Raw genomic sequence first — 24,682 nt, 5'->3', positions numbered from 1 at the left:
GATAATCCCCAATTTATGATCAAGAAGAGCAACGCAAGTTCATTTGCACACACAGCTAGTCAAAGACAGTAAGTCACTCATGCACAGCTAGTAAGGAAAGCAGGACTCCAAACCCATGTTTATTTCTGAAGCCACTTTAGAAAACCTTCTCAGTGGTCCTGCACCTCCTGCAGTAGATATGCGCGTACAGGTTTGCGTACTCTCTCTCTCCTGCTCTCCCCATCCTTTTCTACTCCCACTCTTCCCTTCACTGCTCTAGGATCCCCGAGAGATGCTGGGCACACTCACTGGTGTGCCAACGTGAGGAGGAACAATGCATGTACCTCACTGTATAATGAATCCCCAGGACCCCCAAAACACTGCAGGTGTGAACTACTGCGCCCCAAATCACTGGCTACACTTTTTTTTTTTTTTTTAACTTAATTGTTGAATTACCTGGGGGTAAAACCCGTTCAGGGACAGAGCAGCTACCAAGGCAGAGCAGAAGAACTTGTGTGCTCAGGGACTGGGGCAGGCTGGCGAGGGCTCTGCGGGTCAGGGTGAGTTGGAAAGGAAGCAGGAGCCACGTTCTGGCAACCTTGATTGCCTCCCCACCCACCCACCTGCTGCCTGCAGGGGCTACCGGCACCCGGTGGGAGAGCCTCCTTCAGCAGGCTGCCTCTCACTCTCTCTGTCTGCAGAAAACCTGAAGTCGCAAGAGAAACCTGCACCTTTCAGTTTTCCCATGGACTTAGGAGGGGGTTTCCGTTTTGTGTTGTGGAGTCTGCGGCTGATCTGTAAGATGACAGAGAAATGGGTTTCACTGGACTTACGTCCTTGAGACTTCTCAAGGAAGGGGAGTGCAAAAGCCGTGGGGAGGAGAGCGCCACCTTGTGGCGAGACACAGGGTCAGGTCTAGGGAATTCTGTTCCTCTAGGTGCCCCAAGCCCTGAAGCCCTGAAGTCCGGAACGAGTGTGTAGAACTCCACATGCACACGTGCCATCACGGAATCTGCCACAGGGAAAGCAGGGTCTGTCACAGGGAAAGCAGGCTGGCCCGAGTCAACGACTCTGGGATGGATTTCCGATTCTTTCCACATCCTGTTGAACAAAATTAGCCGAGTTTCTTCTCTGTCGGGTGAAGGGTGAGCTTGACTAATCTCTTTCCCAAGCAAATGATTTTTAGACACACTCCTCTCCCCAGCAAATACTTCTTGGGCACTTAATCTATGACCAGCCAGGTCCTGGGCCACGGAGGGTCAGGCGGCTGGCTGGGGAGATGACATAAACAGCCGAGTTAGTGTTGGCGTTAGTGCCTTTGCAGGAACAAAGAGCTTGGAATAGGAAAAGAAACGAGTGCATAAGTGCTTCTGCTGAGTGGCATCAACAGTGTGAGCTCGGAAGCCACAGTCTTGGGTTGAATTCTGCATCTTCCTTTCACCAACGCCAAGATCAAGCACATGCTAATGAGACCTCTTACCCACTAGGATTGTTGAGAGGATGAACTGAGGTGATCCAGGGAAGAGCCTACCACAGCTCCTGACATACAGTAAATCCCAATCAGCCCCAGCTGTTACTGGGGAATGGCGGGCTTCCTATCCAGAGCACTGTAATTCCCTCCTGTCCCATTTCCCTGGGTGAGAAGACAGAGAAAGAGGAAGGAAAGAGAAAGAAAGCCTGAGGACGTGGTCACTAGCCCACAACATGCTGGGCACCGTACCATATGCCAGCTCATTTGGCTTCCTGAATCCCCCAAGAGGCAAGTAGGGTCACCTGCCCTGTTGAGCCCCCTGCGGCTAAAGCCAAGCTCTGCCCAAGCTCACGGTCCTCACAGGGGTAAAGCCAGGGCTTGAATCCAGTTCTGCCTGAATGGGGCTCAGGGTTGTACTTGTGTTTACAAACACAGTGTTTGTCCCCCTTCTGTTTCCTCGGGGGTGGCCAGCCCACGCTGCCTCTCCCAGGCTCCTTCCACCGCCTGAGCAGCTCTCTGTGTGGGTGACTCGACAGACAGCCTCGCAGAGCCTTTCCAGCTCCCCCAGCCGTACCTGCAGGGCCCAGTGGGAGGCTGAGATGGCAGCCTTCCAGCGCTCCCCAACACACCGCCCCCAGTCTGGGGCTGGAATCTGTCAGTGCCTCTTTGGAGCTCACAATTAACCGGACTCCTGGCTAGATTCTGTTTGTTTCCCTCTTCCCGAAATTACCATTCTTTGCCATTCGTTGCTGCTGTGATGTAACATCAGGAACTTGGGGAGGAGTCTGTCACCCTCTCCCTGTCCCCCTACCTCCTCTTTTCCTTCTTCCTCTTAGACCTTTAATGGGAGGAGGGAATAGTCTGATGACAAAAATCTTTAGAAACAACTTGTTTTACAACAAAATTTTAGGTTCTTCCTTCATAGAAATTCAAAGACGGGAGAAATTGGGGTGGAATCTTAAGACTAGGGTTGGAGAAAGTTCCCCAAGGGAGGAAACTCCCAGACTGGGCAGGGTGGGAGGCTCAGGCCTAGCAGAGGATGAGAGAGGGTAGGCAAGGGACATGGCAAGAGCATCGGCCTGATAGGGCCCAGGGAGGAGCCCCTTGCACTTGGCTTCTGGGCAGAGCTGGTGTCCTGGTGGGAGCAGGGGGGCTGGAGGTCAGGTTCCTGTGCAGCTCAACCCTGTAGCCATGGGTGGCCGTCTTTCTTTCAGGTCTACTTTGCAGGGCAGTATAAAGATATGCTTGCACAATGAGCAGGAGGGTGCTTGATACCCACTGAGGGCCATATGAGTTATAAGGTTGGTCATGCTGCTGGAAGGGGGTTGTGTAGAACAAGGGAGGAGACAACTCAGTGATTATCACCTTGAACGTGTACCTTGCATGACTCCCAACCCCAGCCAGGCCAGTGGCCTCCGGCAGCAGATGCTTCTCATTCTCAGTGCTCTACCTTTGCTTGTAACGTTGCTTCCAACCGTAAAGCCTGCTCCCTCCTGTCTGCCTTGCTGAATGCCCTCCCCTCCTCAAGGACTCCTCCCCCAGACCCTTCCCTGACGACCCGAATGCTCTGCTGTCCACTATGTAGCTGCTAGCCTGATGTGAGCACACACAAGGCCGTCCGACTGACCGGGATGTGTGCATGTTAGACACACAGCCTCATGGCAGGCTTCGTGCAGAAAGTCCTGCACATAGCTCATTAATACAATTTGTCCTATTGATTACATGTAGAAATTGTATTTTAGAGACTTGAGTAAAGTAAAATGTCATTCAAGTTAATTTCCCCTCCTGTACTTTTTTAACTATTAGAGAACTGAGACTCAAGTAGGGGACCCACACAGGCGGCGTGCGTTAAGTGTCCGTTGGTCAGTCGGAATCTGCCTTGAACCTCTTTCCTTATCTCCTACCTGCTGGGATGGGTTTCAGCACTTGAAAAGGCTCGAGTGGTACTTTGCGATGCATTGCCCGATGTGTTTTGTGTGCATAGAATGACTTCTTACAAGAGACCTGCCTTCCTTGTCTGAGTGACCCTTAGCCGGAGCCAGCCTGTCCCTGGGAATCAGTGTTCTCACCTGGAAAACGGGGCTGAACTCATTAGTCTCTAATGGTCCTTCCTTCTCAGACTTCTGGTGCCTTACCTGACCTTCCCCTGTTTTAATGTGAAAACTTGGGGAAGTCACCCCACCCTCCCGTGCCACCATTGTTGTATCTGGTACCTAAATGAACCGAGACCCTGCACACCCTCCACCCTCCCTTGAATCCACGTGATTCTGAGAATCAACAGAACACACGGACTAAGCTTGATCCCCTGGCTCCTCATTCTCAAGCCCAATGGAAGCAGCGTATGTGTTGGAGGATAGGGCCAGGATGGGATCTGACCTACCCCGTGCATTCAGCAAGCCTGTAGTCACTCATTTAGCAAATCCTTGCTGGGCACTGGGCCTGAGCTGCATGCCAGCCTCCATGGCGTGGACGGACAGACAGACCTGCTGCCCTCTGGTCCTTGAAATGCTAAGGGTGTGAAGGGGACACTCCACGTAACAGCAGAGCGTTCTAACCGTGCAGCCCACGTGGTGATAGAGGGAAGAGGGGTGGTTCAGGGCATTCCGGACCAGGTGTTGCCTCTCCTCCACAACGGGAGCCATTTTTACCAAAGAAAGGTCTGATCAGCCCTAACCCCGCTCAGATCACAGGCAGCCGCATCCCAACACACACAGTAGCTTAGGGATGAAGAAAAAACTTATTAACATGGTGTCATGAAGTCCCTTTATCAGGCAGAGATACCTGTTTCCCAGCTGCTGGGACTTCTACTGTCTTTTTTGTAAGGAGATTGCTCCGAGATTGTCCCAGTCCTAGTGCCTGAGAAATATTTATTAAAAAGAAAAGAAAGAAAGAATAGAAGAAGGAAGGGAGGGACAAATGGAGGGAGGGACAAAGGAAGGAATTTAGGATTTATTTAGGATTTAAATTAGAACATATGGGATTAAATTAGAACATTTAGGATTAAGGTGACCTAGAGGGTTCCCCAGATGTGACATCCCCCCCCCTCTGCCCTGTATTGCAATTGCCCTGGCCCAGTCCTTCTATCTATTGCCAGCTTCGCTCAGACAAGGACCCCATACCAAGCAGAGGATCCTGCCCTTATATCGTAGATCTCAGTGGGTCCCAGTTGTCCCCTGCCTGACGGGCAAGGCTGGGACTGAGGCTCAAACGCAGAACTTTCCCTTTGACCTTCTTCCCCATCATTCATGTCCCCTCTCTCCTCACAGATGGAGTAGAGTCTCCCTCCCTCTGTGTCTCCATCCCCTAACAATGGCAGAGTGATGCCTTTAACATCTCTTATTTGGATGGCTAATGCTCCTTGGATCAGACCATTCCCACCCAGGGCCTCTAGTCTCCCTGCAGGCCCAAAACAGAGATAACTTCCTTAATCCCAGAAATGCAATTTACCGCCTGAGCCCTTGAGGGTCCCAGCAGCCTCTCAGCACTGGTCAAGCCTCGCCTGCGGGGCACTGGAGGGAATGGAGTTGTCTTCTGCTGGGGGATCTAGGTTCCTGGAGACCACGGTTTCATTTCTCAGCTGGTAGAATCTGCTCTGATTACGTAGAGCGTCCTCCTCAGCAACAGACATTCAGCAATGAGTATCCGAACAGGTCAAAGAATGAAGCAGGACTGGCGCCGACCCTTGAAGCCAGTCGGGACCTGGCAAAGCGAGGGGATGTGCCCAGGGTGCTATGCAAAGCGTGGACACAGGATAGGGCTTCAGGGAAGCCGGGAGCGCTGGGATCAGGAAGGAGGGAAGGCCCCAGGACTCAGTGGGGGTGAGAGCGGAGAGAACAGCCAAAGTCCGTGTCCCAGGAGGACCAGCAAGGGAGGGGAGTGGGGCTCCTCATCCCCATCAGGGCCAAACACCTTGACTTCCGCGTGGTCCTTCAAGCCACCTGTGACTGCGCCAGCATGAGTGTTTGCCTGGCTTCTGTCCTTCCCTCTGCAAGCATCCGTTCAGCACCAGCTGTGTCCGGTCTGGAGGTTACAGCCGTGAATAAAATGGCGAAGCTGCCATCTTTAGAAATCCTGCATGCCAGTGGGGGAAAATAAACCCATAGACATGGAGGGGGGAGGAATGCTGCAGGGAAGAAGGCAGGGAAGGAAAGAGGTGCCAGGGAGAGCTGCTGTTCTGTGGAGGGGCTGCCCTGCGATGGGACAATGGAGCAGAGACCTCCAGGAAGCTTGCCAGCCATGCAGGAGGGCAGTGGCAGCAGCGGGGTCCTAATGAGGGGAACACAGGCTGATGGCCCCTGGCCATACCCCACAACTCAGTCACCAGACACTCTGTGAGCACAGATGTGACTGAAGCACTCATGCCCTTGTGTCACACGAGGATAATGAGGCTCAGAGAGGTGAAGAAGTAGACTCAAGGTCACACAGCTGCTTGTCAGCTCATCTGGGTCTCAAAGGCCAACTGGCAGGCTTTTCTGCTACAGCCTGACGATCCCCATCTGAGATCCCAGCCCTGCACCAGAGAATTTCATCTGCGTGGACGGCCTCTCCCCCTGCCCCCCCTGTATCATGGCTGGGGTGGTGGCAGCACAGGGCTGGGGCGTGCTGTGCAGACGGCTGGTCTGCTGACAGCAGAGCCCACCGGGGCCCTTTCTCCTCTATCTCTCCTCTCCACTGAGCCGCACAGCTCAGTCCCAGCCTGACCGTCTCTGGATGCGAGTTAAATGTTTATTTGAAGCCAATGGTTTGGCAGTTTCCCTGGCTTCCCTGATGCTCCCCGCCCCTCCCTTCACACTCTCCTCGGCCCTTCCAGTGGGTCTCTGTGCACCTTTGGTGCAGTTGCTCACCTTTTCCAAGTTGGCTTGCTTTTCTGCCCCTGCTACATCTGTCTGGGCATCTGTCTCCATCTCCCTGGAGGTCTCCTGACCTCTGTCTGCCCCTCACTTTACTCCTCCCTGGCCTGCCCCCCGTCCCTTCCATGTTGGCCCCTCCCCATGAGGTTCAACCACCTCCCCACCACCACCCCTGAGTATTGTCTAATGCTGCTGGCCTGACAGCCAAGCCTGGTGTGAGCATGCGCGCACACACACACACACACACACACCCAGGAGCCTGCCAACTTCAGGCACTGAGGGGCTGTCGTCCAACCTTCTGCATAGTCACTTAGCTTGGCCCTGAAACAGAGCCTCAGCACTGACCAGGCCCTCAGACGTGGCTGAGCTGGACCTCTTCGTTGTATGGCCGGATGCGGACACCGTAGCTCTGAGAGGAGAGATGACTCTATCAAGGTCAAATAAGCAATTGGTGGCAGAACTTGGTGTCTCTAGAGGCCATGCCCACCAGATGGTGCTTGCTACCAAGTCCCCACTCTGTGTCCAAGCTCCATGGGGTTATTTGTCTCCGAACAGTAAGTTCTAGAGTTTTCCACTTCCTGGCCTTTGGGAGAGATGGAGGATTAGCCCTCCTGCCCCCGGGAGGCCCCACAGCATTTTGTTCAGAGGAGGCTGGGAGATGATGGCATTTGGCATTATAGACCCCCAGAAAAAATTCCTGCAAGCAGGAATGTCCTGGAGAAAGGTCTTTCCCTCTCCATTCCTTTTAAAGTAGGAAGTCAGGGGCACCTGGGTGGCTCAGTGGGCTAAGCCTCTGCCTTCACCTCTGGTCATGATCTCAGGGTCCTGGGATCGAGCCCCGCATCGGGCTCTCTGCTCAGCAGGCAGCCTGCTTCCTCCCGCTCTCTCTGCCTGCCTCTCTGCCTACTTGTGATCTCTGTCTGTCAAATAAATAAATAAAATCTTAAAAAAAAAAAATAAAATAAAATAGGAAGTCAGACCCAAAGAACGAATCACCGTCACATTCAATAGTAAAACCAGCTCCTTCAGGTGTTCAGGGCTCCACAGCTCATAACAGAAACATGTGCCAAACCCTGGACATTTATTTTTTGCTTTACAATAAAAAAAAAAATAGTTTCCAATATGTAGAAATTTCACATAAAATTCAAAATCCCCAGCATCTCTTGAAAAATGATATGAAAGGGTCATGGAAGTCAGGGCCTAATCCCTACATGGCATTAACAGGCAGGTGCTGGGGAAGGGCTACCCCCTTGAGACAGGACACAGGCCTCGGACTCCACCACAGCCTGCCTGACACCCGTCTGCTCCATTCGTGTGGGAAATCATCCACCTCAAGTAGGCCTTTGCAGGGAGAACTCTTCACACGCAGTGTTTTCACATACACCACGGATGAGGGCAGGGCCAGGACCAGGCCCCCTGACTTCCTTGTCTTCTACCACACCGGGCTTCTACTCAGAGAACATTCAGAAAGAAGTCTAGGTTGATTCTGCCCCCACTAGGGTTCCCTAGAATGTAACGTTGAAGCAATCAAAGCAGTTCTCAGAGTCTCTCTTTTCCTTATTGTCCATTGATAAATTCCCCGTTTCTTTTCTGATAGATGTTTTGTTTTATAAGCAAAAAGAAATCTCTATTCTTGGGTTAACTCTGGCATTTGATGGCCTTTTGGGCCACCACCTTTAAGCTATTAGATAGGTGTCACTTTTTTACAATGGGAGGCTTCAGTGGTACTTGAGTTAGTGTTCTTGCCTGTTCCTTCCTCTGGGCCCAGTAGAGAGCCGAATAAGCAGGCTCCTTCCCTGAACTCTGCTTGATCCTCACATTATCAGTTACTTACGTTACAAACCACAGTTGACGGAAAGTTTAGTCTGATGTCCAAGTCAAAGGTTGGCCCTGGTATTAGCTGAGTCCAGGACCAGAACTCAGCCCGCAGCTATGGGCCAGAAAGTGCTCTGATTCTTTCTTTCCCTCTGTCTTCCTTTCCTCTTCTCTTCCTCCCCCTTTGGACCATTCACTAAAGTAAGCCTCCTGGCAGGTTTTCCCTTGACCACATGTGGGCCCTCACAGACTTTGCCCAGCAGCAGGAGCCAACCCCAGGAAGGTCTCTATGGAGGCCGGAATGTACTCTACAGTGATCCCCACAGGCTGGATACAACCCACGAGTCTTCAACTATTATTGTAATGGCAACCCTTTGTTAGGGAAGACGGTCTCCCCCATCCCTTGCTGATCACTTCCTGATCCCTTGCAGGGTGTGGAGACCGGGTCTCCAGAACTGCTCTCCTAATGGCGTAGGCGGCCGGACTCTGAATGCCTGCAGAGCCAGAGAAATGGTTTTTCTCTGGGCACATTTTCTGGGGGCATTATTAGAATGTCACATGACAACCAATGACTGCTGACTTACTTGGTTTTCAAAATGGTGCCTCAAAACCGGAAGGGTGTGTTGGGCCATCTCTCTCATTCACCCTCCCCCATGTAAAGTACATACATCCAGCATGGTTTTGGTAAATGAGCTGTTGACCGGAGACATAATTACAGAGCTAACACTCAGTGGCTCATCCGTAAGCTCTGACCTCATCCTGTGAGCAGTGGTTCAAGTCCTGACTGCTTCATGTTTTCACTTATTCAGAGAGCCGGACGACATGGAGCTGTGAAGCATCAAGGACAGCAGACCCAGCCTTCCCTCAGCCCCCTCTGGGAGGTCTCGCCTTGCACACATCCTTCGCTTGGATGAGTGTTGCAGGAGAGAGATTTTGTTTTTTTATTTTTTTGAATACTCTTCTTGTTATGCTGTTTGCATCACCCCAAATACTTGCCCTTGTCCTTGCTGTGAGTCAGCCTGGATGGTGGGGAGAAGCCAGGAGTCAACCGTGATTGAGAAGGAGGCCATACGTGGACTGGCAGGTGTTGGGCTCCCTGTCTGCCATGACCCCAGTTGAAGGCTGAGGGAACTGGTGGACGCCTGAAAGTATTCGCGTCTTCTGTCACAGCTGTCCCCATGCCTATTTCATAGGCAGGAACCTGAAGCTTAGCAACACGGCTACAGTATCACTGAAATGGCAGAGCTGGGACTTGGACCCACAGCCTCTGTATCTAAACCCACCACCCTTTCTACGGCTCTGTACTTCAGATCTCTGTTTAAAAGCATCTCTTGGAGAGGACAACATTGCTTTGCCTGGATGCAATGGTCCCTCCCGTCTGTAATGCTCTCTGTACTTTCTTGAACTTGTCCCGTACATTACCTTGCTGGGCTTCCCAGCAGCTCTGTTAAGTGAGGTACACAAAGGTTGGGAGGCCCGTTTCCTGTGTGATAAAATCGAGGTTCAGAGGGGTTACAGGCCAGGCCAACTTTGCACAGCTGCACGGGGAAGAGGAGATAACATGCGTCACACACTTAGTAAATGCCAGGCTTGTCATGCTTATGTTAGCTTCTCGGAGGTAGCCCATGTTACCAACCTGTGAGCCAACACAATTTTCCTCTTCCCCGGAGGAGAAAACTTCCCCAAATCAGGGTCCAAGAGCCAAGGGAAGGAGCCTACACCAAAGCCTAAGCCCTCTGTTGTCATTCCTCTGGCTACCACACAAATGGCAGACGGAGATCGGATCTCTGGTGCCGCTGGGCCTCTCCCCTGGGCTGGTGGATGGCCGTCTTCTCTCTGCCCTCCCGTGCTATTCCTTCTGGGCAGGGCTGTGTCCCCACCACCTCTTCCCATAAGGACACCGGGCTTTGGATTACATAAGACCTCATTTTGTCTTAAATTTCTCCTTGTGACTGTCTCCCAATACAGTCACATTCTTTTTTTTTTTTTTTTTAAGATTTTATTTATTTATTTGACAGAGAGAAATTACAAGTACACTGAGAGGCAGGCAGAGAGAGAGAGAGAAGGAAGCAGGCTCCCTGCCGAGCAGAGAGCCCGATGCGGGACTCGATCCCAGGACCCTGAGATCATGACCTGAGCCGAAGGCAGCAGCTTTACAGTCACATTCTGAGGTCCTGGGAGTTAGGACTTAACCATACAAATTCTGGACATAATTCAGCCCAGATACAGCCCTGTGGCTGGCATCTCTTCACCCCATTAACCCTATTTCTTGCAGACTTACATGAACAGGGAGGGAACTCACTCCCCAAGGCCCACTCGGAGGGGAGAGTCCCTCTTCCCAGACTGGGCCAACTGTTGTGAGAGTATCAGGAGCCCTGGCGGGAGCCTTGGAAATGGGGAGTAGAAATCTGAAAGATGCATTGTCAGCACAGGCTGATTCTGTCAAGGACTTGGAAGGTCACCCCTACCCCGGCCTCCCTAGCAGAGCTCCCGCAAGGAAGCCTGTGTCCTGATGTCCAGCACTGGGGAAGGCTCTGAAGCCTCGTGGGACTGGCTCCTTGGAGGGTCCTGGAACCAGATAGCGTCCCTGGGGAGTGGGGTTGGTGGAGGCCAAGGCTCTGTAGTGGCCGTTAGCCAGAAACTTGAGAACTGGAAGAGGGATTCTCAGCACCACTGGGGGCACTGGTTTGGAGGACAGCAGCCTTCTCATGCATACAAGGGCGAGACTTCACACCCTGCACATCTCCTAAGTGCCAGGCCCTGTCTACACACTTGACATGCTTCTTGCACTTCCACAGATGCAGTACAGCCCCGAGAGGCAGGGATCCCCATCCCCATCATACAGACGTGGAAATGGAAGCTCAGAGAAGGAATGTGACTTCTCCAAGGCCAGGCTGTATTCCAAAGGCTCCAATAAGGGAAGTGTTAGTGCTCCAGTTAATTTCTGAAACTGTCCAATCATAGGAAGCACCCAGGGCACTAGTTTAAAAAAAGATATAGATCCCCAGGCATTTTGCTGCAGATTCTAATTCAGTGAGTCTTGAGTAGGGGGGTCCAGGAAACCTGTCATTTTAACAAGGACATCGGGGGATTCTCACCCCTGCAAGTCTGGAAATCAGTAGTTTGAAGAGTATGACCCCATTCCTTACGTCCCCAAGCAGGAGAGGTGGCCACCTCCTGACAGACCTGAGTCCAGGGAGCACTGTCACCTTCTGCTCCAAGTCAGTTTCCTTTGTAACCTACTCAGCCCCTGTTGATTGCCCTGCCATTACCTGAGTGAGGTCTCTGTCCCTCACTGCTGTCTCCGCAACCACATTTCCCAGCTGCACTGCCAGGTCTCTGAGTGCAGTGGGAGCTCTCAGGGAAGGGGCGGGGGACAGAGGCCTCTGCTTCCCCACGAGGAGCCTCCCCTCTCCTTTCCCCCAGGTCCGCTGTGGTTACTGTCCCATCCCCTCTGGGTCAGAGTGGATGAGTGATTGTGCTGAGGGCTATCTTGTGTGTTCTTTTGTGCAAGGTCAGCTTCTAGTAATTATTGTTTGTTTGTTTTTCTAACCACTTGGGACTGCTCTTATCCATGGACCTAGATACCACAAGAAGCACAATACATCCCAGGAAAGAAAACAAACAAATGGACGCAGGCGCTCTCCTGAGCTGGGCTCCATCTGCGAGGTAGCGGCACCAACCTCACAGACCCCCTTACAGGCCGCCAAGCTGTGCTGCACGTTAATTAGAAATCCGGAGCCCTGGAACAAGGGAAATGACTTTGTGTTTCAATTTAATTTGTTCTCATTTTTTGACGGGGTCAAAGTTCACCTTCCCAGTTTGAATCTGAAAGCAAATTATAGCTGTGTCATTTTTATATTGATGTGTCCAGGCTAAAGATCTTTGGCAAGCGTTTCCTTCTGGGAATTGGTGAGGCTTATATTGTTTTCTCTCAATCCGTTTAGCCAACCTTGCCTGTAGCCTCATGGTGTGCCAGGAACAGTGACAGGGAATGGAAAGGGGGAGTGACATGGCTCAGGAGAGGTGGGGCATGTGGGAGGGTGGCCGTGGTGCCAGGGCTTGAGCGGGACACACCAGGGGACAGGGACAGAGAGATTCATAAGCTGGGCTCTGAAAGACTGTAGCAACCACGGCAGCTGCCTTCCCATGTGCCCCAATCCTGCCAGCACTGGGCTGCCACCTCTTTCCTCACGCCAGGCACTGGACTACATGGGACAAGGCCTCCGTGTTGAATCCTGCCGGAGCTCAGGGGTCACATCCTATCTGGCTACCTGTGTGGTCCAGAGCACAGGACTTAACCTCTCTGGTTCTCCGTCTCTCCTACTGTGAAGGGGGCGGGTAACAGGAGTTAGGGCAGGGTGGCTGTGAGCATTAAGGGAACCTGTCACACTAGTGAGGGCAGGGGTGTGGTGCCAGGGTGGGGAGCCACACAAGGTCAGGTTCCCCGCATTGTGCTCCTGCTTACCTTGAGCATGCCTGCAAAGCCCCCCCTCGCCCTGACACAGAAAATGTTAATGATGATGATTGCCACCCAGCGAGTGGTGTCAGAACTGGGATTTGAGCCCAGGCCTGTCTGACTCAAAGACCCTTGAGCTTAACCTCAGTCTATTGTCGTGACAACTAAAAGTGATCTGAAGTTCTGCCCTAAGCACAGGTCTTCTGATTCTCTCATGTTCTCTCCACTGGCTACAAAAATACTGCCCTGGAACCGGAACCCCTCCACTAAGACCTGACTGGATTGTCCAGCCTGTGCCAAGAGCTCCCTGGCTCTGGTCCCCCCGAACTTCCCTCTGTCCACACAGCCATCCCTCAAAATTCTCACTGTCAGCATCCATGTTCGCCTCCCCCACCGCGCTGTAAGCTCCCGAGAGCAGGGATTTGAAAGTGGAATTTGAACAAAAGTTGGGAAACCACCCCATGTTTGAATAGTTCTCAACTACAAAATTCCCCTTTACCAGCAGCAGGTGGGAAATGTAAGTGTGTTAATAAACCGCGGTGCTGGCAGTTTTAAAATATTAATGATTTCTAGAATTGAAAATGCAAATAGCTGTGTGGAACTCCTCCACTTGGCATTAAAGGGAAGGGCTTTGAAAGGACACTGTGGGGATGGGAGAAGATGGCCTTTCTAGGAGAGGAAAGACAAACAGACATTTACCACCTTGTTATTGCCCCATTAGCACCCTTAAAAAAGCAAGCCCGCCTTCTTCTTGGGAAGTCAGGTTTATCACCTGGGTGCTAATGAACTCAGGGCTTTCAAGCAAGCAGAGGGTGGCTGGTCCTGTTCACTTCAGCATTCACAAAGCACCTACTATGTGCCAGCGAGGACAGGGTACAAATTCTGCTATGCAAGACTTTCATTTGACTCTGAACCAGCGAGGGAAGACATACGGGAGGTCCCAGCCCAGTGCTGGGTCAGCTCCGCTCACAGCCGGGCTGTGCTTAGGGGTCTGGGCTTCACCCCAGCAAGAGAGCTAGCTTGGGGGAAGCTGTCTGCCTGTGACACTGGCTTTGCAAACTGGCACATGTGTGTCCAGGAGCACTTCTCAGATCCTCCACAAGTACCCATCTTTCTCTAACTCTGCAGATTACTGGAGTGTACGCTCCTCAGTCCCCAGGCCTCCCCAAAGAAAATGTGCTTTCTGTTTTTATAATGTTACCTGGTTCCTAGATGGTACATTTCCGGGGAGCAGCCCCGTGACCCCATCGTCTCCTCATCCCAAGGGCTCAGGGCTCACACACAAGTAGGCCCAAGATGTGTGAGTGGAAAGGAATGGGACTTTTCTGATGGGCGGCATGTCCCCCTCAGGCCTTTGAGTGAAGAGATGGGGGCTCCGGGCCTGTTTGGTCCTTAGTGAGAGCCCTGGCCCCTCTCACCAGCTGGGAGCAGGGACAAGTAGTATGGACGAGGGCAAGCCAGGGGGGAAGCTGGGTGACGTGCCCAAGGCAGCGGCATGAGTGCAGAGGTGGGGCCAGAGGGCAGGGTCTAAGGGATGGCTAGTCCGAGCTGCAGCCCCCCAGTTTAGTCCCCCCCCCCCACCATGGCACCTGCTACACTGAGCAGGCTCATACCTCCGGGCTGTCAGGTTGTCCTCGCCCTGGACGGACATAGGCTAGGCCTGTCACAAACCTGTCACAGCTCCTGAGGTGCGGCAGCTCACGGAGGCCTGCTTCCCTCACTGTGTTCTCAGTGTCAGGCAGTCAACAACCATGTCCTGGGAGGGCCCACTTCTCTTTATGTTGACTTTGCCAGTTCCCATGCTGTTTCACTCTGTGCTTATAGACTAGCTCTCAAAGGGTAAGCCTCTTTGTTCCGGAAATTGGGAGTAATCTCCCTGTCACCCTGGCGTCCCAAACAAACTCTCCTGAGCCCGGATGTGACCTTGAATGTGGGAATTCTGGATCTGGATTTGGGTCATTCTCAACCCTTCTGCTTCCTTCTGACTCTTGGTGTGGTCTGGGTGTGGGAGGTTATGAGGACAGGAAGCTCTGAATGAGTGAGGCACTGAGTCGTAGGGGAAAGAGCATGGGGTTCTGGAATCAGAGTGACCTGGGTCGGATCCTAGCACAGCCGCTCGCCACCTGTGGGGTCTGCAGGATGGGGATCAGAACACCTGCCCTCCAGGCGGTTGCTGGGAAGGAATGAGATTCGATAAGTAGCATGCCCCTGGTGCCTGCACAGATCAGATGTTCAACTACGGCAACTTCCCGTTTCCCTTCTCCTTCCCAGGAACCTGTTTCTGTATCCTGGCATGCATGTGTGGGGCCCTCCACATCCCCAGCTGCAAAGGTCTTAATCCTCCTCCTTCGTCCTTGGAAAAAAGCCTTTTCCCCTTCTCAGGCACACAGCCTCTGTGTCTGCCATAAATCCAAGCTGTCTGGTCTAAGCTAGCTTTAGGATTTCCCAGAGATGCCACACACCCCTCTGTTATCTTAGTCATCTTGTCCTGTTCCCAGGAAGGGACTGTGTCTGTGGGAAATGATATGCTTGATGTAGGCACGCTTCCTCGTCCACTCACTCACACACCCTCTCCTTGTGACGACCAATGTAGTCTGGTCAGGGCCATGCCAAGCCACCTCCTGGGTCCTCCAAACCCCCTGGATCACAGTATTTTAGAATGAGGAGCTGCGAGACGATCTGAGAGAGTGCAGGTGTAGTAAGATGGAGCCAGAGAGCAGAGGGCCTGGCTACCCTGGGTCGCATGCTGGACTAGGGCTTCTCACTGGCGACCACTCATTCGAAGAAGAATTTCCTTTGAGCTCTGTCCCCAGAAATGTGGCTGGGGCAGGGTGGGGGCATGGGAGTTGGGCATCATTATCTCTAAAAAGCTCTCCAGTTGGTTCTAATATGCAGCCAGGGTTGAGAACCAGAGAATAAAATGTGTTTCTTGCCAACATACCTGGAGAGAAGTATCAAATAACTACGAGCACCTCCCTCTGCAGGCCTGGAGCCCCGAATGGGTATCATTCATCACTACTTACTTTATTCAACAAACACAGACTGATAGGATTCACTGGGTACAGACACTACTGAGTGCTTTCCAAATTAGCAGCTCACTGACTCCTCAGGGTGCAACTACGAGATAGTCCACTATGATTCCCCATTTTATAGCCGAGAAGGCAGAGGGAGGCCCAGAGAGGTGAAGTGGCTTGCCCATGGTCACAGGTCCAGACGGTGGAGGGGTCCCTGCTGTCATGCCCCTGCTTGTGACCGTGATGCAAACTTGACCAGTTCTCAGGCCTCATGTGTCTGACAGCAACTTCAGTGCACCCCCCCACCTCTACCCCCCGCCCCCACCACCACCATGCCTTCCCAGACACAAGGGTCTGCCCCACAGTGGGCCTGTGGCTTCTGGAACCAGCAACACCAAAGGCCACCTTCATGGGGCCCTGTGATTGCCATCCCTCTCCTCACTTCCCTCTGTCACATGCTTCAAACCCAGGTCAGCTCCAGTCCCGGTGGCCCAGGGATAAACTGAGGCAGAGGTCCTATCAAGGGTCCAGGTTCATCCGAGAAGCCTTAGCCTAGGATAACACCACTCCCTAAACACCCTCTGGAAATCTATTCTTGTAAATGCAGTTTTTATCATTGATTTTACTCAAGATAGACTCTGTTCAGTCCAAGTCATAGAGCCATAAAGACAGTAGGGCTAGATCATTTCCTGACTCAGGTCAGCGGAGGCTTCTTTCTTTAGCAGGCTGCAGAAATACCAATTCTGGAAATAGAGGCATAAAGGTCGGCGCCCCCACACTGTGGACCGGGCAGACTGGGGCCACCAAGAGGCCTTCCTGCTCCAGTGGGCTGCCTGGCTAATGGGATATTGAAAACCTGCCCAGCTGGACACGAAAGCTTCTTTCACCAAGAACTTGGCCAATCCAGTTTTCAAGTAGCATGCCTAGGACTCGAGCAGTCAGAGCTTTAGCTCAGCTTTGTCAGCACCTGTTTTATTCTGTTGCACATGTGCCACGAGTCCAGTGGTGAGGCTGTGGTCCAGTGCACAGCGTGGAGAAGTTACCTGAGAACTGATCATGTGTTTCTGATCTAGTGTGTGAAAATCCAATTCTCTGTGAGACCTTGATCAAGTCACTTTCTCTCTTGGCTGTAAAATGAGGGAGATTAATGAGACCATACTCAGCTCTAATCATCTCTGTTCTCTGGTCTGCTGTGTGACATCAGGCAGCATCCTTAACTTCTCTGATGCTTAGGGTGGTGGAAACATCTTCACTGGAACGAAAAGGAATTTCCACAGGGAGAGTTGGTGCTCAGAGTAGCTTGATTGCTTGCTAATCCACTTACAGTGGTGTATGTTTTGAAATCCATTATCAAGGACCACAACATGCCAGGTGGCTTCCTGGCCGAGTTCATATCGTTTCGGTACAGCCTTTGGTTTCAGCCACGTTGATGCAGCCGCTCTGACACAGCCATTTTGATATGGGGACACTCTGACACAGCCAAAGAAACAAACCATTACACCTTCAGCCTTTTTAAAAAACATTGCCGGGCGCCTGAGTGGCTCAGTGGGTTGAGGCCTCTGCTTTCGGCTCGGCTCGGGTCATGATCCCAGGGTCTTGGGATCGAGCCCCGCATCGGGCTCTCTGCTCGGCGGGGAGCCTGCTTCCTCCTCTCTCTCTCTGCCTCTCTCTCTCTGCCTGCCTCTCTGCCTACTTGTGATCTCTGTCTGTCAAATAAATAAATCTTTAAAAAAAAACAAAAAACATTGCCAAGTAATGTGCCAAGGAGACATTGCGGGCTACCTCCCCTCACCCCTGAACTTACCCCTTCCCTAGGGAGACTTCTGGCGAGGGTGCTGAGGAGAGGGAGGGAGGCGAGAAACTGGGCTCGGTGGGCTCCCGGGCAAGGCTGGTCCCGAGGGGTGCAGGGGTGGTAAGGAAGGGGGAGCGAAGGAAAGTGCAGACCAAAGCTTTCTCGGGCATGGGTGGTGAGGGGGGCTGCTTCACCCAGTACCTGCTAATTTTCAGAAGCATTTTACATTTCGATGCAGTCATTTCACAACTTTTTACATTAAAAAAAAAAAAAACCCGTCAAAATGCCCTTCTCTATCTCAGGAAAAAGGGATGAATTCCAGGAAGAGTTGAACCTGGCAGGGCTTCTGCCCCCGAAGAGCTCAGTCACCAGAGAGGAAAGGCAGGGCCGAAAAGCATAGTACCATTATACAGATGCGCCATCGCTGTAACAGTGCAGGGGTGACGGGGGCCAAGAGCAGAGGCTGCCCTGCTGCCTGGCGCTGCCGAAGGCTTCCCGGGGCCAGCGGGCAACTGGGCCCAAGAAATATTTCTCGAATGATGAAGAATAGCAAACGTTTAGCTGAAGTCTTATCATGTGACAAGCACTATTACTGGTATTTTAATTTACCTTATCCAGTCCTCACGACTACCCCAAAACATGATGATTATCATTATTATTCCCCTTTCATGGATGAGGAGACTGAGGCACCCATACATGGACTGACCTGCCCAAGCCCACAGGGCTAGTGAGTGGCACAGCTATACAGAAGTGCCTCCCACCCCCTCGCGCTCCGTGGCTCCCCACGTCGCTGAGGGGGTGGAGGAGCTCCAGGGAGGCCGAAGGAGCACAGCTTTTATTGTTCACCCTACAGACACCTGTTCTGGTCTCGCCAGTCACCAGCTGTGTGACCTCAGATAATCTGCGGCCCTCAGCCACCACTTCAGTCTTCTTCCTATGGCCCTCTCCTTCCCCAGCACCCATCACTCAACACCTGTTCGCTGTATTTGTGGACTCCGCAAGTATGCAGTCGGTGTGTGTGTCTCCCTGGGCCCATGTTAGACCTGGGTCCGTGGCCATTAGCAAGAGTTCCTGCTGCCCTGGGGTAAGGAGCCAGCTTCTGGAAGCCAGGGGAGCCCCCCAGACAGGGTGGAGAAACTGAAAAGAGGAATGTGAGGAAGCATGGTAAGCAGGTGAGGGAGGGTGAGAAGTGGGGTTGGGGGTGGGCAGGGGGCAAGCAGGTCAGAGTCAGCAGCCCAGGTTGACTCCAGGGCATGGAATGTTGCTTCATGCCAAAGGGAAGAAGGGTTGGGGGTGGGGGGTGGTTCCTGTGCCTGAGAAGGGATTATAGGGCCAAGAAGGGGTGGGGAGGAGAGAGAACTGCTGTTGAGACAACACAGGTAGGGGACTGAGCTGGAGTGGCAACAGCTCTCTCCTCCTCCCCCTCGTAAGGGCCACAGTGCTTCCTAAACTGTGAAGTCATGGGTATGCGGGAGCTCCTCTATCATGATTAGTCTCATTATTACCCCCTCCCCATTCACCCTTCCTTGCCTCCCTTAGCAGTTGCCGTTTTATAGTCCATGTAACCATGACATGGGTGAGGCATGGGTTAGTTTGTTTTCTCAGGGCCCAGAACAATCTAACTTCTCCAGCTCCTCTGAAGATGTTGTGTTGAGGGGGGGAAAAAAATTACACTCTTTAATAGAAATACTTTTCCTTCATTAAATGAAATCTCCAAAGCCCAGTAGCATTTTCGGTGCTTATATAAAGATGCCAGTGGGGATTTGAGATTGAAAGTGGTATTTTTATACAAGTCAATGAAGATCTCAATAGGAAAAAGAGAACAGTCTTCAAATCTGAATTCCTTCAGCATTGGGCAAGACGGATCTTCAGCTCTGGGCATGGATCACATTACTCCTAGGAAATTCTCCTGAAGCTACTTTGAGCACTCATAAATATTGGTTCTCTATTTGAGGAAATTGTGGTAATATTGTCTCTCCAAGCCTGCAAACCATTCACCTTGAATTTCTCTTTGGACCTCAATTCTGATAACTTCGTACAAAAACTCAGGAATTTGTAGTTTGAGCCAGAAGTCCCCATGTACACACAAAATAACATCTTTCATCTGGTATAGCCCAGAACTCGCTTTTCCCTTTGGAGGTGTCAGAAGAAAGATGAGTCACAGGAGATAGAAAGGAGATAAAATTCCACCTGTGCATCTTGCTTGTTGGGCGGTCCCGGGCAATGTACTCAACCTCAGCTTTTTTGTCTGTGATAGGAGGAAAATAAGACAACTCTCCCTGGGTCTGGTGAGGTCTGGGTCATAATGTCTGAAACGTACCTGGCACCCAGAAACTGCTTCAACCCGTTCCTTTTTCACTGCCCCTCACCTGACTACTATTCGAAAATCTGCTAGAATCATCAGTGTTTGTTACAATTATCTATTGCTAAGTGATACCCACAACCCACACCCGCTTAGGGCTTCCAATGACAATGGTTTTGTTTTGCAAAGGATCTGCAGTCCCTCGGCTCCTTTCTGCTCTGTGCTATGTGGGTCTTCTGCTGAGCTGCCTCCAATAGCTATTTTTTTTTCTTATATTCCATATCTGGGAATACCCAACAGTTAATTGTACAGATGGAAAAACAGAGATGAGAGGGGGCACAGGAAGTGGTCTGCTTGGAGCTCTGTAGCAAGCCTAGGAAACCTCTTTTCTGAACGCCATCCCTGAGTGGAGTCCTACGAGAAGAGAAAAAACTGAAAGGCGCTCACTTTTGAGCTGGTGAGACCGCCAGGCGGCAATAGAACCACTAGCGGGATGGAATTTCTGTTCCTCAACAGCTGGTTGGTTTGGCTTCTCAGGACACAGCCTGTGGAGTCTGGTAAGCGTGGCTCTTCCCCCCCCCCCCTTCCCCTGAGCTCCTTCATGTAGGAGACCGAGAATTTCCCCCTCCTTGGCTAGCCTAGCGGCGAGGAGGCGCTCCACAAACGGCGTTAAAGGGAGTGTTAGCTCTCTGCTCTGCCTCCTAGCATCCCACTGCCTGCCCCTGGGAGCTCAGGGTGCCCGGAAAAGGAGCGGGCAGGCTGAACTCTCCCCTTTGCTGTGGAAAAATCCATTACCGACAAGTCGTTTGTCAAAGCCAGCTGTTTAGCTGTTTTAATTTACATATTTATCAAGTTTGATTAGAATGTATTGTCTTCGACTTTCATCCCAGCTTTCACCTCTTCTCGCCCTCTTTTCCTGGGGAAACTGTTTTTGTTGTCCTTGTTGCAAAAGGGCACAGCGTAATTCAATTTGCATTTGCTAATAAGCTGAAACTGAATCTGGTGAGGAATTTCTAGAGGCTGGGAGAGAGGAAAGGCAGAGCACGTGCTGGGGAAAACCTGGGCACTCGATTCTCGATTCTCGGTTCGTAAGCTCATTCAACCAAAAAGCTACCAGTACTCTACAACTATTTCCGGAGCATTTATTGAGTACCTTCTGGGTGTGATGTCCTGGGAATACAAATTGTGAAAAAGACAAAGTCATGGCTCTAGTGTTGCTAAGCGTCTAATGACCCGGATGTCTGCCTCTGTAAGACCAGGTAGTCAGACCAAGAGACCTCTAAGCGTCTGTAAGTTCCCGTTTTTTTTTTTTTTTTAAATGATTTTATTTATTTATTTGAGAGAGAGAGAGCAAGCACGAGAGGAGAGAGATCAGCAGGAGAAGCAGACTCCCTGCTGAGCAGGGAGTCCGATGTGGGACTTGATCCCAGGACTCCAGGATCATGACCTGAGCCGAAGGCAGTCGCTTAACCAACTGAGCCACCCAGGCGCCCCAGTTCCCGTTTTTTTAAACGTATGATTCTTCGGGGGGAGGGCAGCAGAGAGAGAGGGAGAGAGAATCTCAGGCCAACTTCCTATTGAGTGCAGAGCCAGATGGACATGGGGCTCCACGTGGGGCTCAATCTCATGACCCTGAGCTGACACCAAGAGTCGGATGCTTAACCGGCTGAGCCACCCAGGCGTCCCCTGTCATTTACCCATTTTTAGAACACGTACTACCCAACAGCTCATGTGCAGAGACCCAGTGCATTACCTCAGTGAATTCTTACAAGATCCCTTGTCAGTATCATCCTCATTTTGCAGAGGAGGAAATGAATGATCTTAGAGCTCAATGCCACGTGCACTAGGGCTTGGGTTTAACCCTCCTGTCTGACTCTAGCATTCAAGCTTACATTCAAACGGCAAAGCCAGGCTTGAGCTTTCTTCCCCATCCATCTTTGAGCTCCTGGTTGGCATGGGTGGCATCTGGTTCGTCTCCATGTCCTCAGGGTCCAGCCCCAAACTTGGCATTTGGTCAGTGTTAGAACGTGTGTATAGAACTGCGCTAAAAAGATCTTCAACTATCCTGGTTATTGGGCCTCAGGTGTGCCCTGTTCTCCTCAGCTGCTTCAGCTAAAGCCTGGCGTAGCAGATACTGCACACCAACCCACTCCCCTTCAGGACCAATTCCCTCACATCCCCTGAGTGCGAGTGGCCAACATCTTGCAGCTGATTTCCTTCCTGGAACTTGAACTCAGCCAAAGGAAGCTGCCTTACCTGAGGTTACACCCTTGCCCTACAGCTATCCAGTCAATGTAAGACACAGGGCCAGCCCTGCTGCCTCCTAGAACAACTGTGAAGAGCCCTTCTGGCCCAGGGCTCCCCGTGGGATTGATCGATGTCACCACAGAGATTGCCCCAATCCTGTGTAACTCCCACCTCTCACAAGTGTTCCTGAGAGCAGTTTCCAGTAAGTCTCCCACAGGATGTCTCAGAGTCCCCTTCCTGTTTCCCAGGAGACCCCACCTCAGCAGGAAGTCAGAGTGGGCAGGTCTGGTTCTGACCTTCTGGAGGCCCTTGGAGGGTGCTGGGACCAAGAGAGATGGTGGCAGGGAGAGCCTTCCTGCTATTAGCCTATTCCTGAAGGTTGCAAGGGTGCCTCTTCCCTGGCCTGGAGTGCCAGCCCAGGGAAAGGAGGCTCTCTAAACTTCCTAGCCCAGCAGCAGCCGCCTGAGCAGAGTGCTGCTACTCTGTCAAGGTGAATGTGATGGTGACAGCTGGCCCTCACACTCTGTATTTAGGCTCCTAGCTTTTCGGCTTTCCTTCACTCCCCTGGCAGGCATCCATAGGGCACTTTCCAGGCACCCACCTGGAGAGACATTGCTGAAGGCAGCCTGGTGTCCTGAGCGGAGGCTGCCTGGACATTGGAGTGCCGTACCCTGGATTCCAGACCTGGCTTGACCTGTCTCTAGCCCTGTAGGCTGGGGCAAACCTCTTGTCCTTTCTGGGCCTCTCCCTTCATCTTCACAGTCAGAATGTTCTACTCAGTGACCCCATAGACTCTGCAGTTCTGATGGCGTCTACGAGCCTCTTATGAGTCAGAGGCCTTCCTACTGCTTTTTAAAGCCAAAAGGGTGGTTTTTAATATGTTGTAAATGTAGGAGGTAAACCAGAGAGGCTTCTTTTCCCAAAGGCCTGAAATTCCAGAATTAATGCTTCCTTTCTCGTCAGGAACTCTTCCTTCTCTTGTTCCTTCTCATTGAGGGTAGAGACCTAGCCCTGGAGCACACCTGAGTCTACCACACCACTGTGAGAGTTTAGGCTGGGGAGAGCTGCACCTAGCTGAGGGAATGTGACCCAGAGGGCAGCTGGTCTAGGGAGTGGGAAGGACTGAAAATAAACCGCCCACATCATGTTTTCTCATGATGGCCCAGAGGCCCAGAAGAGCAGATACTGGCATTGGGCCGCACAGATCCAAGCTGTGGCTTCTGGCCCTGCCTGTGCAAGGCAGCAAATGATTTATGACCAGATCAGGGGTCCAGGTAAATTCTGTGAGGTCAGAGGGCAGGAGAGGGAAGGCTCCATGGTCTGGAGGGATCTAGGAAGGCTTTTTGGAGGAGTTGTGGAAAAGATAGAAAGTCTAGGAGATTAAAAGTTTACTTGAGAAGATAGTGACATGGCCAGTCTGAAGAAGGTGAAATATTCTTGTAGAGGCTTATAAAATATTCAAACCAGGGGCAATTTTGCCTCTAAGGAGATGTTGTACATTTGCTGATGTCTGAAGTTATTTTAGATTATCATACCTGGGGAGAGGAACGAATGCTCCTGGCATCTAGTGGGCACGGACGAGAGATCCACCATCCAGTGCACGGCACATGGTCCCATACGAACAGCCTGCTGGAAATATACGCAGTGCACAGAAACTCTATTCCTGTGGCTTTTCTCTCAATAAATGGGACACGGTATTACAGACAAAGACATAGGGCAGGGACTTAAAAGTCTCCTGCTTAAAGTTTACCTTGTGAGCTAGGGATTATTATTCTTATTTCATAGGGAACTGAGGCTCAGAATGTGTAAGTAATTTTCCAGAGGCCTCACAGACCATAATCTGTGGGGCCTGGAGAGGAGCCCTGGTCCCTCTGCCTGGAAAGCCAGCAGGCCTAGACCCCCCCTCAGGGGACAAAAGCAACACAGGGTCCAGTGTCTTTCTCAGTGTCCCTCATCCTCCCCTCCCCTCCTGTGGGATTCACCGTCAGTCAGCCTGGCTGAGTTGGCCCTGGTTGTCTTCACCCTTCATCAAGTCTCCTCTCTACCCAGATGCATTCACGGGTTCTCCAAGGAAGCTCTGTCGATGCCTCCCAGACCCCATTTTCTCATAAATGAATGCACAAAAATTCTGCTCCTTGAGCGTGTTCTCACTATCATTCCCAGCTCCTGTTCGCTCTTTGCCGTCAGTACCAACAGCAGAATGACAGCTGCACCTTACCTTCAGAGTGCCATATTTTATAGGGGAAAGTCAAAACTATTGTGCTGAGGAGATCAGATCTAGCACATTAACACCAGGCGTGGCCCAGAACAAGTCCACAAGCTCCGTCTCTCCCTCCTCGGAAGAGGCACATCTGAGCAGAGTCTGGAAGGCTGAGTAGGAGTAAGCCAGACAGATGAGATGGGGGTGGTCATTGCAAGCAGAGAGAAAAACGTGTACCCGAGCGTGGAGGTGTGGGAGAGCCTTCATGCTCACGACGCCGCCTGGAGGTGGCTGAGGCTGGGGCCTGGGGAAGGGCTAGAGCCGGGAGCCGCCACCAGGTACTAGACATGAGGGGAGTCACACCTGGGAGGCTAGACTTGCCAGAGGACAGTACAGAGGTGCTGAAAGGTTGCAGGCAGGGGCAGTGGTAGGCTCCCATTTGCACTCTAGAAGACGGCTTTGGTGGCTGGGTGGGGGGTGGACTGGCACAGATGGTGCCAGCACAGGGAGACCAGGGACGAGGCTGTTCTTGTCCCAAGCGGGCCCACAGGCA

The 24,682-nt window shown here is 51.9% G+C and overlaps 1 protein-coding gene across 1 annotated transcript in view; it reads left to right on the top strand.

Moving 5' to 3' along the window:
- AGBL4 (AGBL carboxypeptidase 4) overlaps positions 1 to 24,682 on the top strand; it is a 1,601,862-nt gene that overhangs the window by 1,454,181 nt on the left and 122,999 nt on the right. The gene's annotated exons all lie outside the window — the stretch shown is intronic.

This window comes from Mustela putorius, unplaced genomic scaffold, assembly GCF_011764305.1.
Source record: "Mustela putorius furo isolate JIRA1106 unplaced genomic scaffold, ASM1176430v1.1 tig00003853_pilon_pilon_pilon, whole genome shotgun sequence".
Classification (NCBI taxonomy): domain Eukaryota; kingdom Metazoa; phylum Chordata; class Mammalia; order Carnivora; family Mustelidae; genus Mustela; species Mustela putorius.
Note: the sequence above shows the minus strand (reverse complement) of the source record. Positions and strands in the feature narration are given on the sequence as shown.